Consider the following 18,103-nt stretch of genomic DNA (forward strand, 5'->3'; position numbering starts at 1 on the left):
CCTTCTGCGGTTCTGCCAACGTTTTTTGGAAGCAAAAAATATGGAGGCTAATATATAAATAAAATAAACATTACTCAAACGATAAAGAATAGATATTAAAATAAAATAAAATAAACATTACTCAATCATCATCTTGGCACTAACCATGTTCGTTGTTTTGAACACCTTGCATTGTTGGCCAGAGGAATAGAAGATAAAAACAAAGCAATCCGGGTTCAAAATCCGGAATCCGGAAACCCGGATTTTTCCGGGTTGAACCCGGACCGGACCCGGATTAAAAAAAAGCGGGTTTAATGCGGGTCCGGTTATGAGAATTTTGTGTCCGGGTCCGGATCCGGAACAGCCAAACCCGGACCCGGACCCGGAAATTGCCATCCCTAATTGTGGGTCTTATTGTCAAACCAATGAGATCATGAAACACGACATTCTGTCGCATATTATAAGATGTGACACGGGCCTCAAATTAACTTTCTTATCATATTAATTTACATATGTAAGATAAGGCATTACAAAGAATTACAACGCCAATCATTCTATACTCAAATGGTTTAGGATTTTAAACTTTCTTAAAATTCAAAAAAACTGTTATGCATTACATTATTAGAGCAAATGACATAACAACTTTTCGAGACTTATATATATATATATATATAATACTATTAAGGTCGAAAAAAATAAAAAAATAAAAAGTAATGATACAACCATAAATTTTTGTACAAATTTATCTTGTACAAACTGATGTGACATAATAAAATTAGTTGAATTAAGTATCTCTTGACCCACATGATTTATTTTTATTTTTATTCAATCAATAAATTAATGCCCCATCAGTTTGTACAAGAGTTTATGGCTCTATTATTACTTAAAAATAAAAGACCTACATAATTTTCATCAGGATATATAGGCCATAACCTGTATACTCTTAACTAGTGAGTGATACATGCAAACATTAATTATGTTTAATTTATTTGTTTGCATAAGAAATCATTTCCATTCCATAAAACACAGCCTGGCTGAGGTCGCACAATTAAACTTGCTGGTTGCAAAATTTCGATCACAATGTAAATCTATCTATTAGTTAGCTGCAAAACAGAAAATGGCAGAAAATTATTGGATGAAATAAAAAATTGAATCACTGATAAAACAAGCTTTCAATTTTTTGTGGTAAAAAATGATGCAACACGCTTCTTAGCGATTGGAATCACCCGTGTAAGCCATTGATTTTAAAAGTTTAAATTAACATATTTTAAACATAAAGCATAATGATATCTCAATTAATGTTACGTTGTTAGACATGGATTGTGTAAATTAGAAGAATGACATAAATGTTAAAATATAATCTTCTTTTTCTTTCCAAAAGGAATTTCTTTTAAATTAAACGTTAGAAACTGTGTTTTAGCTTAGAAGAATGGTTAAAAAGTAATAAGCAAACCTTATCGAATAGATGTGACAAAATGGGTCACGACACGGATGCAATTTCTCCATATTCGTGTTAAGAAAGATTAAGACGATTAATAAATGAGTTAACACGACACAATATCATAAATAATTATGTTGTGTAAACATGATTACATGTTTATAACATGAATATATATATGTATGTATAGTAAATTAATTATTCTTATCATTTCTATATTGTATTATAAACTTATCCTTATCTGCATTTTCATGTTTCGACACAATTAATAAATGGAACATATCTGCGTTTGCTTAAATTTTACATAATACACTACTAGAAAAATGATCTTTATTGACACTTGGTTTGTGACACTTTGTTAAAGTATCAGTATTTACGTACATATGGGTCATTTTACGTATTTAACATACAAGTATCACAAATTACTGATACTATAGTGTCTGTAAGTTAGACATTAGAGATCACTGACACTAAGGTATTAGTAAAAAAGTAAAGTAATTGTGATCTTGTTCCAAATAGAACTCAAACCGATGACCTCTAATAGTCAAAAGACCGTTATAATTTTTATCAATGACACTAATGTATCAATAAAAAGAAAAAAAATAGTTCTAATCTTGTTCATGATCAATTTCGAACACAAGACCTCGAGAGCCCCAGCTTTTAAGGTAAAAACTGTTGTGGTTCTTTGCTAGTCACACGAGTGTAACACTAAAGGAAAATATTTTAAGATATAATTTTTTAAAATTTATTTAGCGGCTTGAGTGAAAATTTTAGCGAGTTCTAATTGAATTTTTTCAAGTTTCCAATTAGAAATAGTGTAGTTTCAATAAATAAAAAAAAAGAAAAAGAAAAGAACTAAAAGATAAGTTAAACACATTGTCTTAAACCAAACCGTAGATAAAAGTCAACGCCACATATTTTTCTAAGTCATGAACTCATTCTTCTCCTCTCGATTTGTTTTCTCTGTCAAAGATAAGTAAACAGCAAAACCCTAAAATCCATGATATTGCACATTCTAATCAAACCCCATCGTCAATCCCAACCAAGGCCGAAGCAAAGCAATTTGTTTCTATCATGATTTGGTTCTCTTTCCTCTGGATTCATCTTCTCTATCAAAGTCAAGTAAACAGCAAAACTCTGAAATCCATGATATTGCACATTCTAATCAAACCCCATTGTCAATCCCAACCAAGGCCGAAGCAATGCAATACATCTCTATAACAATTTGGTTCTCTCTCTCCCTTTCGATCCATTCGTTTCTAAAGGTACCATTTTTTTCTTCTTAATAATTAATTTTGTAATTTATAGTTTATATTTTGCTCATACATGTTGTTTTATTGCGCTTTAACTATAGAATGGGCGTTAAAATTCTTAATTCTTTCAGTAAACTTGATTGTTTGTAACTGCCTGACACTTTCTGTCATTTCATTCTATGGAGTTTTGTTAGTAATGCTTATGATTTTATCATCACATTCAAAAAATTGCAAATTTAGAGAATGAATTTAATTATGCCATGTAGTTTAGGAGACTTATTAGATATTTCACACCATTAATTAATTTCATATGCACTTTCATTGGATTTGATGGATTATAATGTCAATGTAAATGCAACAAATAAGACGTGAATAATTGAACATTGATTATTGACTATGGCAGGCAGCTTGTCTTTTATTTTTTTGGTTGCATGATCTTTAAATTAATAATTTTTTTTTGAAAGGGAACTTTTGTTTCCTATATAGGAAACTTTTGTTTGGTTTTTAATATGACATTATTGACTTTCGACCAAAATATTTAGTTTGTTATTACTTTTTGTTGAATCTTGCATTTTTCTTTTCTAATCACCTAAATCAATATGTTCAGTTCTATCTCTCGCTTCTGAATAATCACAAAAGTATTGGGTATAAAAGTTGTTTTCATCTGGTAAGTCTTACAAATCACTCACTTTTTTTTTGTTTCTATTATTGTTGTGTTCTGAGTTTTACTTGTATTAACATTTTTTAATTATTTACATGCACGATTTTTGTTTTGTTTTTGTTGCATAGGTTATTTTGGAATTAAATTGATTGTTTTTTGATATACATATACTTATGTTTATTCTAATATGAAAGTGAAGTTTTGAAAAATGTGTATGGCATGTTTTGTTGACTTGTTGATGTGAACATGTATTTAAGTGACTTTAAGCAACAAAACTTTGCTTTGTTTTGTAATTTGTATTTTTGTTTTAAACCTAAAAGTTTGAAGTTATTTGTGCAAATTTAATTAAACTTATTAGGCTAACAATATCTAATAAATCAACAGGCCAAAATACATGTTATAGACAAAACTTGGATATTCTGTGATTGATTGTCCGATGAGTATTATGATGGGGTTGATGAATTCTTGAGGAGTTTGCCATTATTAATTTTGAAAATAGAATGTCGATTAGATGCCCATGTACCTCTTGTTGTAATATGAAGTTTTTGACCCCTGAACAAGTGAGGCTACATCTATTTAAAAAATGTTTTTTAAAAATTTATTTAGCTTGGAATTGACATGGTGAGGTAGACCCAAAACCTACCTTTGCAAAGTGCCAAGACCAGTAAAAGATTCAGCATTTTAAATGTCCGAATTACAGTAATTTGGGTGACATGGTTCATGATGATTTCAAGCACTGTGACAAAGATCCTAGTTCCTTTAAGAATATGCTTGAAGATGTTGAAAAAACCTTATATCTGGGTTCAAAGCATTCAAAGCTATCGGGTTTAATGAAATTGTACAATATAAAAGGACTTTATGGCTGGCCTGACAGTGGGTTTTCAGCTTTATTAGAAGTCTTCAATGAGATATTGCCAAATGATAATAATAAGTCTAAGTCAGTGTATGTGGCCAAAAAAACAATGAAGATATTAGTCTTAGAGTATGAGAAAATACATGCATGTCCAAATGATTGCATTTTTTTATAAGAATGAGTTCAAAAATCTTATTGAATGCCCAAGCTATGGAGCATCTAGGTGGCAAATAAGAAAAGATGGATCTAAACAAATTAAAAAAATGGATGCCTAAAAAGATATTATGGTATTTTCCAATAATTCTTAAATCCAAAAGAATGTTTCAATTACCAAAAACTGTTGAGAACTTAACATTGCATGAAAATAAAAGAACTAGAGATGGCAAGCTTTGCCACTCGGCAGATTCACTGGCTTGGCAGCTAATTGACAATAAATGGCCTGATTTTCCCCAAGAGCCGAGAAATCTTCAATTGACTTTATCATCTAATGGGATTAATCCATATAGCACACTTAACATGACTTATAGTTGTTGGCTTGTTACATTGATAACATATAATCTTTCTCTATTGTTGTGTATGAAGAGAAAGTTTATGATGTTATCTGTACTGATATATGTGTTAGCATTTATGTATTCACAATGTTGATTTTGATGATAACAAACAAAATTAAGAATGATTAAGTTTTTAAAAGCTCAAATTATTTTTTTACACATTTTAAATAAATCATTTTTTTCACATTATAAATGTTTTATATTTAATGAAAAAATGATTTTATAAAATTGGTTGTTTTTCTAGTTTATGGTCTAATTGAAAGAATTTTGAGAACTTTGAAATTAACAAGTATTGCTTAGAATTCTAGAGAAGGACTTATGTGAAAAGTTTCATATTGTTTTACGCCACAATATAATTTTATAAAGTTTTGGGGTAAAAATATAATTATGGAAAATAGTTCACCGTAGCATTCACTGTAGCAAACGACTAACCGACATCTTGATAACTGCACTAACGGCGATCCGATATCTTGAAAACGGCGATCCGACAATTTGAAATTATGTCCAACGATAACTTGGACCAGTCAAAACGGCAATCCGAATTTGAGTTAATGGCGATCCGACTTCAAGCAAAAAGTCAATAACGGCTAGTTTTCAGCTTTAACTATAAATAAGCTCAATCAAATTCAAATAAGTGTGAATCACAATATTATCATTGAGCTTGTAATCGAGAATACAACATTCATTGAGTTTTAAATTCATTCTTGATTCATTTATTCACATATTGAGCATACATTTGTAATCAAACACATTGTGTGAGAGAAAATTCATTTATAATCTTTATCATTGAGTGGTCGTAAGTGTTAGGATACACTTGGGTTAAGAGATTGAGGATAATCTCTTGTTGTAAAGGTCCATTGACACCTTGGAAGTCAATTGTAAGCGCTTGAAGCCTTGAGAGGCTTGGATAGTGAAATCCTCAATCTCGGTGTGCTTGGAGGCGTGGACGTAGGCAGGGATTGCCGAACCACGTAAAAATCCTTGTGTTTGTTTTTTCTTCCCTTACTCTTTTATTAGTGTGCTTGATTGAATTTATCATTTTTTATTCCATTATCTTTTATTAGTGTGCTTGATTGAATTTATTGTTTTTGATTCCATTAAGGCATTAGATTGAATTGTTGTGTGGCTTATTTTGCATAAGTTTTAATATCCTAATTCACCCCCCTCTTGGGTTGCCTAGTTAGTATTTCAATCTGGCCCTAAACAACCTAGAAATAATATAGATGTATACCTAGTGCCTCTGGTTGAGGACTTGAAAACCCTATGCGATATTGGAGTTGATGTGTTCGATGTATATAGGAAAGAAAATTTTAATTCACAGACTGTGTTGATGTGGGCAATTAGTTACTTCCCAGCATATAGGAACCTGTCTGAGTGTACTTTTAAGGGATACTATGGTTATCTAATTTGTGGGATAAACATATGTGTATGTTGGCTGCCGTATAGTCGAAAAATGTTATATATAAGCCATAGACAGTTTTTTAAGAACCCTTTTAAACCTTTGTCTAGTGCAGAGATCTTAAATTTAGTGATTGATATTGACACCAAGTTTGGGAAAAAAATCCAAAAAAAGTGAAAACATGATGAGGGTGAGGATAAGGGTGAGGGTAACGGTAAGGGGAAGGGTGATGGTGAGGGTGAAGGTAAGGGTAATGGTGAGAGTGAAGGCAAGGGTGATGGTGAAGGTGAATGTCAGAGTAAAGGTGATGGTGAGGATGAGGATGAGGGTGATAGTAAGTGTAATGGGGATTTAGCTTGGTTGTTGTACAAAAAGATAACACTTGTTAGTTCGCCATCAACTAGATGTGATGCACATTACGAAAAATATGTGTGAGAGCAAATATGGCACATTACTCCATTAATTTGGGAAAACAAAAGATTGAATTAATGCTAGAAAAGATCTTACCCGTCCAAAGTTTAGAGAGAAAATAAATAAAGCATTTATTGCATTAGCTCCTAATGAACAAAGTAAAGTCTTACCAATTGTCCCATGCACTTTAAGTAAGAAAGAGAAAAAAAATGTTCTGTGAAACCTTACGAGATGTTAAAGTTCTTGATGGTTATTGTTCTAACTTTAGAAATCATGTTTCAATGGATGATTGTCATCTTCACGGGCTTAAGTTTCATGATCGTCATACTTTGATGCAATAACTACTACCATTGACAATTTAAAATTGTTTGGTTGAAAATGTTAGATTTGTCATAATCAAGTTGTGCCTCTTTTTTAATTCTTTGTGTTCCATAGTAATATAACTTGATTCTCTCAGCCTCTCAACCAATTGCAAGAGGAACTTCTAACTTGTCAATTATGTGAATTGCAAAGATGTAATATTTGAATTGCTTGCTGCTTAATGCTTGGAATTTGCAATATCTATATTTATAGTAGCTAGGGATGAGGGGAAGTACTTTGTATGCTTAAGATAATCGCATGCACTTTACTTGGCATATGTATTATAGGTAAAAGCTACATAACTATGTCCAGATTTTATCCTACTATAGTTTTAAATGGAGTGGGCAGATTCATTACTTCAACATAATCTATCAATATTTTGTTGAATGCATTCAAGATGTTGTTTGGCAAAATTGATGCTAATTTTTAGTGTGTTCTGCTTGCATTTAAGGACTTTAGTGCAAACCAGAACGACCGCAGTTGTTGGATGTAGAAATGGAAGTCGTATGAAGCCCAATGTTGAATGCTAAAGTAATATTGAGTGAAGTAAAATAATTATTATAAATTATCAACTTGTTATGCAACTTCAGTAATTATTGTTACTATAGTGATACTCTTTATTTGCATGTTCTTGATTTTTGATGTTAATCATAACATATTTAAAAATAAATCTATACATTTTGTTGCTTTATTTTTTAAGTTCAAGAGTTGTGATGAGTACACTATGGATGATATTTCGCAACTTCGCGATGAGTGGGCCACGTATGTTTCAAAGTTAATTGTAGCACACAATAATCAAGTAAAATTATATGTATATTTTTGCTTGTAAATATCCAAGAATTTGCATACTAGCTAATTGATTGTATATGTTGTGCTTGTAGGTGGTGCTTGTAGGTGGGAAAGGAAAAGGGAAAGGGAAAGGCGAAGTTCAAGGAGCAGATGTACTCGAGATAATTGATTGATTTCTGTAAACTTTCACTATGTTGTTTTCAAACTATATTTGAAATATTTGTTTTACTGAGATATTTGTATTAGTGTTTGATTTGATACTTATTTAAATTTTATTAGGAATCCTATATTTAATTATTCAGTTTAGTGGTTCAGCTTAGTTTTAATATTTTCTTTAAATAACACCATTTGCTTGGCAAAACTAAAATAACAATGAAAACAGTAGAGTAACAACAAAAATGCTAAACTATAAATTCGACTAAAAGTCATTGACAATAAAAAAAATATATCAGAAAGTACCAGCTCTATTGGGGTGATCATACTAATGATACTATAATAATACTAATTACTGACATTAAAGTATTAGTATATGTATTCTATCATGTCATATTTGTGGGTATAAAAACAAACAATTGTCATGTAATAATTGTTAGAAAACATTGTCACAATGGTGAAACAAAATTTTGACATGTAATAATTGTTCGTAAACACTATCATTAAAGTGTCATAATATTAGTGATACTATCATGAAACGAACTTTTGACACATAATAATTATTAGTAACTTCTATCACCATAGTGACTTAAAAGTTGTAATATTGTAGTAATAGTAATCTTTAACACCACTTACAAGTGTCACTATTTTTCTAACTACTAGATTATTGACACTATTAATAAGTGTCACTAAAAGTAATTATTGACATTAGAATAATGTTAGTAAAGATCATTTTTCCAATAGTGATATGAATAAGACACGACATGTACACGATGCGATTGAACGAATTGACACCCCTAGTCCAACCAACTCTTTCGATGGCTAAATTCTTCTTAGTTCTTAAAGTTCAAGTTAATTGCCTGGTTAGTTATGATATTTTTAAAAATTACCTAAAATTTATATGTCGTTATTTCTATTGTTGTCCAATTGAATTCTTTAGTACTTGAAGTTCAGGTTAATTGTTTAGTTAATTCTTTATATTTTAAAAATTACCTAAAATTTCTATGTGATTACTTTTATAATTACATTTTTGTTCTATTTTACATTATATCAGACATGCGGAGGCATATTGTTGATGTTTATTGCTATAGGTTTCAATGTGCAAATGTACACAATAAGTAATATAATGATGAGCATTCATATCGTTTCCACATGGATTAATGTTATATGACTTATTACAACAATCTTAATAGTGAAATTTTAGTCTATATTAAAATAATTAATGAACCAACAATAAACAAAATACAATATAAAAAATCTCTAGTCAAAGTCAAAGATGCACTCAATGAAAAAGGAGTAGTTAAATGCTTAAACTCATTTAATGGTATTGATAATTTTTTCAATTATGGTACTGTTACTACAACATCTACTACAACACTGAGTAAAATCCTTCATACATCCTCAGCTGTTGTAAATTGGATATCTTATATTCATCATATATCCTCACTTAATAGTATTGACTTTTTTTCAATTATGATATTGTTGCTACAACATTGAGTAGAATCCTTTATACGTCCTCAACTGTCGCATGTTGGATATCTTATATCTAAATGCAACTTAACAGTGACTAGTTGTTATGCTAACATTAGATACAATATTATATATTCTAGATTCCAATTGTCATACAAGGTGAATCCTTATGTCTATTTCTTCACTAATCTTAGATCAAGTATGACCCTATTTAAATTGAAATTAACTCAACTTGGGAAACTTAATCTAAAACTATGTATTGTCTTAATTTGTTCTATTAAGTTAGACATTTTTTAAGCTCCTTCTTAGTTAGTATCCACTAAATGGGCTTTCAACTGAATTGGTTTGTGGGGGGGATAAAAAGGGGCCCCCAAAAAAGGGAAAAAAAAATTTTTTTTTTTTTTAAAAAAAAAAAAATTTTTAAAAATTTTTTAAAATTTTTTTTTTTTTTAAAAAAAAAAAGATTTTTTTTTTTGCTTAAACTCATTTAATGGTATTGATAATTTTTTCAATTATGGTACTGTTACTACAACATCTACTACAACACTGAGTAAAATCCTTCATACATCCTCAGCTGTTGTAAATTGGATATCTTATATTCATCATATATCCTCACTTAATAGTATTGACTTTTTTTCAATTATGATATTGTTGCTACAACATTGAGTAGAATCCTTTATACGTCCTCAACTGTCGCATGTTGGATATCTTATATCTAAATGCAACTTAACAGTGACTAGTTGTTATGCTAACATTAGATACAATATTATATATTCTAGATTCCAATTGTCATACAAGGTGAATCCTTATGTCTATTTCTTCACTAATCTTAGATCAAGTATGACCCTATTTAAATTGAAATTAACTCAACTTGGGAAACTTAATCTAAAACTATGTATTGTCTTAATTTGTTCTATTAAGTTAGACATTTTTTAAGCTCCTTCTTAGTTAGTATCCACTAAATGGGCTTTCAACTGAATAGGGATTTGCAATAAATAAAATCAAAATAAAATACTACAGCAGATTCTACACAATGCACATATATAAGTCAAATGACCATTAAGCCTGTTTAACACCCAACTACATCAAATTTAGTTCATGATATGCGATAAAATAGTAAAACTACTCGTTTTTGCCATTAAATACATTCCCATAGAGAGATAAAAACAAGAAAATAAAAATAAGGATTGAGTTCCGCTAGGTCTTTGCGATCTCGCCTTCTTTTTCTTCTGGAATCCCTTGCTGCAGCCCTCAACTCTCTCTTGTTCTCTTTTTTCTTTTGTTTTCTCAGTTATTTTTCTTGAGTGACGACTCTCCCTTGTTTCTTTCGCGTGTGCTCTTTTTATATATTGGAATTAGGGCAACCAAAAGCATGTGGCCACGTGTCTCGTTTTTTGGAAACCTTCGATCACATGTCTTTTTGTGCCACCTATTGCTGCTTTGTCAGTTAACACACACATAATCTTGTATACAGTTGCTCATGGATTACTGCAGCAATGGCTACAACATTTTCTCTTATTCAGACTTGTTTTAGTTCATCTGCGGACAAGTTTTTGTCATCTCTGCAATTATGTTACCGTAGCGTTCCAGTAATAAAGCTTGAGCTTTTTGGTCACCTACAATCATGTACATAATCAAAGCACAAAGTAATCTAAAACACAATTAATTTATTAAAACTAAACTTAAATAGATGTTCATGCAAAATGTAACTAAAAATGAAAAAAAAACACATCATTTACTTTCTAAGTAATATTGATTTAAGTCTAAAAATACCATGATAACTCTAATTTCATAGAGTTATCACACCCTCAAACTTAAACCATTACTTTTCCTTAAATAATGACAACAATATTAACACTTCACTCACACAATCTTGCAATAAACAACTTAGCTCTGTCATCTAGCTTGCTCGGATTCATCAACCCTCAGATCTCATTCTTAAACATACAAAATCACCAGCTGCATTTTCAATTCTAGACTTAGGTCTTATTCTATCCAGAGTGTGTGTGTGGCACTACATAAGGGCAGAAAGGTCAAAACAATATTCGAAAAAATGTCTGGTGATAAAGGAGGCCTTATCCTAAAAGATTGGTTGATTCTCTGACCCTCTAGCTTGAGCATCAGAGTGTGGTCGCTGGTCCACCCCCATCTCCAATTCTAATCTCTTTTTCATTGTTTTTAAAGTCTAAGATGACTTTGCAAGCTTTCTGAGACCATATTCGAACCTTTACTATTTCCACCATCCTCTCACTCTTCCTTCATCTCCAAAAAGACAGCCTATACACCCCGACTAAGTGAGGTACCCTACATCCCAACAAAAATAAATTGATTGTTCCTAGCTAGGTTTGTAGCTTCCACTCACACCTTAAAATCTACTAAAAACACATACCATAAATTCACTATAAGTTGAGCTTTGATACCATATCACACTTAATCAAACCATTGTATTAAGAGGACAAGAAAATTGACTTTTATTTCAAATCTTCCAATGTACAATGCTTTTATATTGCATAGGTTCAAAAAGGATACATCTATAGAAACCTATAGGCCTAACTTAACCCAAAAGCTAGCTTAAAAGTTAAGAGTTAAGAGTTGTCCAAGTCTTATGTACTTAACCTAAGTTGAATACTTAGTCAATGTGGGATATTCTTCCTGACACCACCCGTTGGGTGTAAGCCAATCTTTTCCATTGGTCTTTGTCAAATGGTAAGCTAGTATGGGCTTACTCGTGCATAAGTTTGTCTTTGATACCATATAAGAGCCTACAGGCCTAACTCAAAGGTTGAGGGTTATCCAAGTTTCCTATATGTAGCCTAAGTTCAATAAAGGAAGTTAAAAGCAATCTTCAACAATCATGAGCTCCAAAAGAGCTAGATGTCATGTAAATGCACTTTACTAATCATGGTACTTTGAGGTATAAAAAAAAAAAAGAACTTGTGCAGTTATACTAGACAATTGTGCATTGTATTATTTTTCCTTCAACTAAGTTTTGTCTCATTAGGTTTTGTTGGCAAGGTTTTAATAAGGCAGTACTAAGCATATCTAAATTCATACACATAAAAAAAGTTGTATGTAATAAAATAGTAAATTCAAGGGGAACGTTATAAAGATCGATGACTTTACATTGTTATTTGCGAAAACCCTATTATGCTTGAGTGAAATATCCAGAGCCTCAACTATAATAACTTGAAAATATAAAAAGAGAGAGGATGTGAGTGTTTGTGTTTATCCAAAGTATATTTAATGCTCAATAAAGGATGTCTTTTTACCCTGTGGTTGAGAGGCCTTAAAGACGTATATTAAATTTAGGACGTGTTATGTTTATTAGATAAAAATGATTGTTGGGTCTATCTTTAGTAGATTAGATTGTTAATGGGTCACTGAAATTCATTACACACGAGTACAATTTGGGTTTAAGAATCGAAAAATGTTTCACCAAATAACCTACTAAAACATTATATTAATAATTCAATATCTTAATATCTCAAATTATTAAGTTTTAAAGAAAAAAATTGATTTAAGTTTTACCCACCTCTACCTTTTTTAATTAAAAATTAATAAAAATTTTATAAACTTTCTATTCATGTAATTTTTTTACAAATATTAAAATACTTAAGTATTTACTATAAAAACTTAGAGTCGGTATTATATCTTCTAAACTTTAAGAAAAATTTATTCTCCAAACATAATGCTACCCAAGTAATGTAAATCTTCTTTCTTTTATTATTATTAGTATTTAAAATTTTAACACTTTCTTTTATTATTATTAGTATTGGTGCCTATAACTACTGGTAGTTCATTTTTCCTCCTTTTTTATTTTTTGTTTCCGTAAGTGTATGCTATACACATTATGCAAGTTTATGTGGAATCAATTTGAAGTGCAATAGGCGACAAGCTCACTGTTACTCAAGAAATTGTATAAACAAGTACAAAATAAGTCACGTTAAACATCAATAATTATTTTCTTAAGATTTTCTTTTGTTTAGTTTTATATTATAAAAATATATATATTGTAAAATCTTATGTAAGTTTTAAATTAAAAATATGCAGCAATTCTTTTTTATATTTTTTAAATTGCAAGGAGGGGATTAAATAGGTTGAATTTGGTAATGAGACTAAAGAAGGAATAAGTTGGAGCTTCCAGTCCTTGACCCAATAAGTTAATAGGTAGGTTCCAATAAGTATAATCTAACATGATATGACTTAAGGCTAATCCCAAATTAAAATTTTCAGTCATTTATCACTTTTACAATTTGAACACGTTGGGACGGATGGTAACAGACATAGACTATGGCACTTGAAAGATTTTTGAAAAAAAAAATTAATATGAAAATGTCATGTACTAAATTATAATAGGAGTTCAAAAATATCCTAAAATTAAGTATATTTCCAGTATCTTTAGTCTTTTGTATCTTAGGCCCTATATTTTACTATAAATGTTCTAATCACTCACATTACCTCTAAAAATCTTACAAATTTATTATAATTTTATTATAATTTATCTTTACTCGTAACAAATTCTAAATCTCTTCTTATGTTTAATATTCGACTCAAAAATATATTTTTTAATCTGTCTATAAATTTATTGTTGTTCCAATCTTTGACAATGTAATAAAAATGCAAGGTCTGGAAAATGCTTTCATGTAGTATTATATTAACATGTGTAAAATATAAATAATTATATACAAAATTCAAGTTGACTTCTAAAGACTAGTAATGGAAAGCAACTAAATACAAAGTTGTGCAATCTCTAAAATTAAGTAAATAAAAGTAGGAAAGTATATAAATTTGGAGAACAAAATATTTTGTAATTGAAAGGATAATATGTAGTGCATCAAGCCAATCATTTATATTCTTCAACACTCCCTCCTCAAAATAGTAGTGACACGACACAAAAGTGGTTGAGTACTCCTAAGTATAAGAGTGTCTACTTATAATATAAACTAGTGAGTTTTGGGGTCGAACTACAGAGAATTTAAAAATCTAGATGTCAATTAATATCTTATGTTTTCAATTAGCAGAGTAGTCGCAAAAAATAGATTCTTGAAAGTCATACGAGAAATAAAAAGTAGCTCGAAGACAAAATATCAACATCTTTAAATTTATTATTGAGTAGTATTTTTTTTAAATTGCTCTACCATTTTTTAAAAGCTTACTAAAATAATATAATTGCAATAATTAAGGCCTATTCATTATCTTATTTTGAGTCCCATACAAATTTTCATATCCTGAAAACAAGTTGAATAATTGTTCAGTACAATGTTATGATAAAATAAATTATAAAACACAAAATAAAAATCTCACTTTTTACTCGTAAAGCTAAAGAACGACTTTTTATTATTTTGTTGAATTCCGAGAATGCAAGCCATCACTAATTTCTCTCTCCTAGAAATGCCAGCCGATCTCACTCTTTTTCCTTCTTCTTATCAATTAATTTCTATTTACCGGAACAAACCCGAATCTTCCAAAATATCTATTGGCAAAAATTGGTGAGATTGGAAGGAGAGGAGATTAGCACCCTTTCATAACTTGGAAGGATATTAACACCATATCAAACCTCTCTCTTTCTCTCTCATCTGTATCTAAATTTAGTGTCCATGGAAATTGGAATGGGTTTTGTGAGATTGATAATATCCAAACATCTAATGCTGCAATTAGTTTTGTGATTTAAAATTTGATGTTAAATTAAATAAAACTAAGTTTTCGAGAAGTTTAGGGGATTTATGATTATAGAGTGTTGGAAAATTGATGGGTGAAGCAGACACGTAGCTAAAGTGAAATTGAGAAATAATGAGACACAAAATCACATAAGGACACCAGAAATTACATGGTTCGGCTTTCATCCTCCGTCCACGGGCGAAAACAGAAGGAAAATATTTTACTAGTAAAAAGGAGTTACAAGTATTGTAGTATTTTAGCTCACTTTCCAAAATCCCAATACACCAAAACTCTCAAATCACTATAGCACGAGCTTATAATTTCAAGCTCTCTAAACTCTCTCTCTCAAATGCTAAATTACTCTCTCTCAAATGGAATGAATTTGCTCATTCTCTTTGTTTATATTTATAGAGAAAGTTTTGGCACTATTCATCAATTATATATTATTTTTAGGGTCCGCCTAACTTACGTTCAACGTAAGTTACGCTCAGCCCGTCTAATTTCATATAGTCCCCCTATACTCTATACTATTTATATTTTATTCATAAATAGATTATTGTTATTAAAATAAAATTTTGTTTAGCCCCCTCTACTCAATTTTATTTTATTAAAACCATAGAGTATAAATTCGCCCCCATAATTTTAAATTCTCAAAATAACCTTCATTTAATTAAAAATATAATTATTGTTAAATGAATTATAATTATAATTATAATTTTATTATAATCATAAATATTTTTTAATAGATGATTGTTATTATTAATAACGATAATAAAAAATATTATAATTAATTAATCTATTAACAATAATTAATAATATTTTTATTAAATTGTTAGTAATAATAATAATAATTAATGATAATCAACATATTTATGATTATAATAAAATGGAATAAACACTGAATCTATATTTATAGAATTTTAAGCTTGACCCAATAAAAATAATTTTGTATTTAAAAAATAGAAGCAAGAAAAATGTGTTTACATCCTCGAATGTGTAACAACTTAGCAAAAAGCACTTAAAAATGACCGTTTAATAATGAGATGCCTACAAAATCATTATTTATGAAGGTAACAAAAAAATCCTAAAAGTACTTGAAATTAAAATGTATAGAAATATAAAAGAGTCTCCTATATAAATATAGACTCAGTGTTTATTCCATTTTATTATAATCATAAATATGTTGATTATCATTAATTATTATTATTATTACTAACAATTTAATAAAAATATTATTAATTATTGTTAATAGATTAATTAATTATAATATTTTTTATTATCGTTATTAATAATAACAATAATCTATTAAAAAATATTTATGATTATAATTATAATTATAATTCATTTAACAATAATTATATTTTTAATTAAATGGAGGTTATTTTGAGAATTTAAAATTATGGAGGCGAATTCATACTCTATGGTTTTAATAAAATAAAATTGAGTATAAGGGGGTTAAACGAAATTTTACATTTCAAAAAATTTATAATATTTATGAATAAAATATAAATAGTATAGAGTATAGGGGGACTATATGAAATTGGACGGGCTGAGCGTAACTTACGTTGAACGTAAGTTAGGCGGACCCTTATTTTTATTATTTTTATATTTTTTCTCTTTACCCTTTTTGGCCCGTTTCTATTTTTTCCTTCTTTCTCCATTTTTCTTTTGTTCTAGTCAAAAAAGGAAGCAATGCCTTCTTCCTCAAAATGGGCGGGCCCACCTTCTAGAACAGTGGTGCCCGCATGCTATATTTTTGTCATTCTCCCACTTAGAGATTTGATTGAGAACCAATCAATCTCCACACCATCCTTTCTGCTTCGCCACTATCATGTTGCTTATGTCTTTGATAGGCCACAAGAGGATCTTTTCCAGATAAACTTGTCAGCATTGATCGGCTTTGTCAAAATATCTGCTAGGTTCTCATTGGTATGGATTTTCTGCAAATACACACTTCCATCTTCCACTACTTCACGAATGAAGTGATACTGTACCCCCATGTGCTTTGTCCTGAAATAAAATGATGGATTCCTTGCAATGTGCAAGGCACTCTGACTGTCATAAAACACAAAAATTTTCCCTTGTTTGTGTCCGAGCTCTTCCAATAACCTTTGTATCCAAATAGCTTCCTTGCAAGCTTGTGTAACTGCCATATATTCTGCTTTTTTAGTAGATAAAGCCACAATGGTTTGTAGTTTTGAAACCCAACTTACAACAGCTTCCGCAAGTATAAACACATAGCCAGTAATGGATTTCATTTTATCAAGGTCTCCTGCAAAATCTGAATCCACATAGCCTCTGACAATAAATTCTAATCCTCCATAACATAATGCAACATCTAAAGTCCTTTGATATATCTCATAATTCTCTTTACAGCTATCCAATGCTCTCCACCAAGATTCGTCATGTATCGACTGACTGCTCCCACTGCTTGTGCAATGTCCGGTCTATTACATATCATAGCGAACATCAAACTTCCCACTGCTGATGCATATGGTACTCGAGACATTTGCTTCCTCTCTGCTTCATTGCTAAAACACATGCTTGAGGATAATTTGAAATTAACGGGAAGTGGGGTAGAAATTGACTTACAATCGTGCATACTGAAGCGTCGCAAGATTTTCTTCAAGTAGTTCTTCTGAGAAAGCCAAATCTTCCTGTTATTTCTGTCTCGGTGAATTTGCATCCCTAGAATATTGTTTGTTGGTCCCAAGTCCGTCATTTCAAACTCCCTAGCCAATTGTACCTTCAATTCTTAGATTCAATCTTTGTTGAGATCTGCTACCAACATGTCATCGACATACAACAGCAAAATTATGAAATCATTATCTTCAAATCTTTTGTAATATGCACAATGGTCTGAACTGAGTATGTTATATCCAATGCTTATGATGAAGGAATCAAGTCTGAACTGAGTATGCACAATGGCTTGTTTGAAATCGTATAGAGATTTGTTCAACCTGCAAACCAAGTTCTCATTTCCCTTTTCATCAAAACCTTCTAGTTGGAGCATATAAATTTCTTCTTCAAGTTCTCCATGAAGAAATGCAGTTTTCACATCTAACTGCTCTAAATATACGTTAAATGTAGTACACATTGCCAATATTATTCTGATTGTTATAAGTCGA

The sequence above is a fragment of the Citrus clementina genome, unplaced genomic scaffold (genome assembly GCF_000493195.1).
Source record: "Citrus clementina cultivar Clemenules unplaced genomic scaffold, Citrus_clementina_v1.0 scaffold_9, whole genome shotgun sequence".
Classification (NCBI taxonomy): Eukaryota; Viridiplantae; Streptophyta; class Magnoliopsida; order Sapindales; family Rutaceae; genus Citrus; species Citrus x clementina.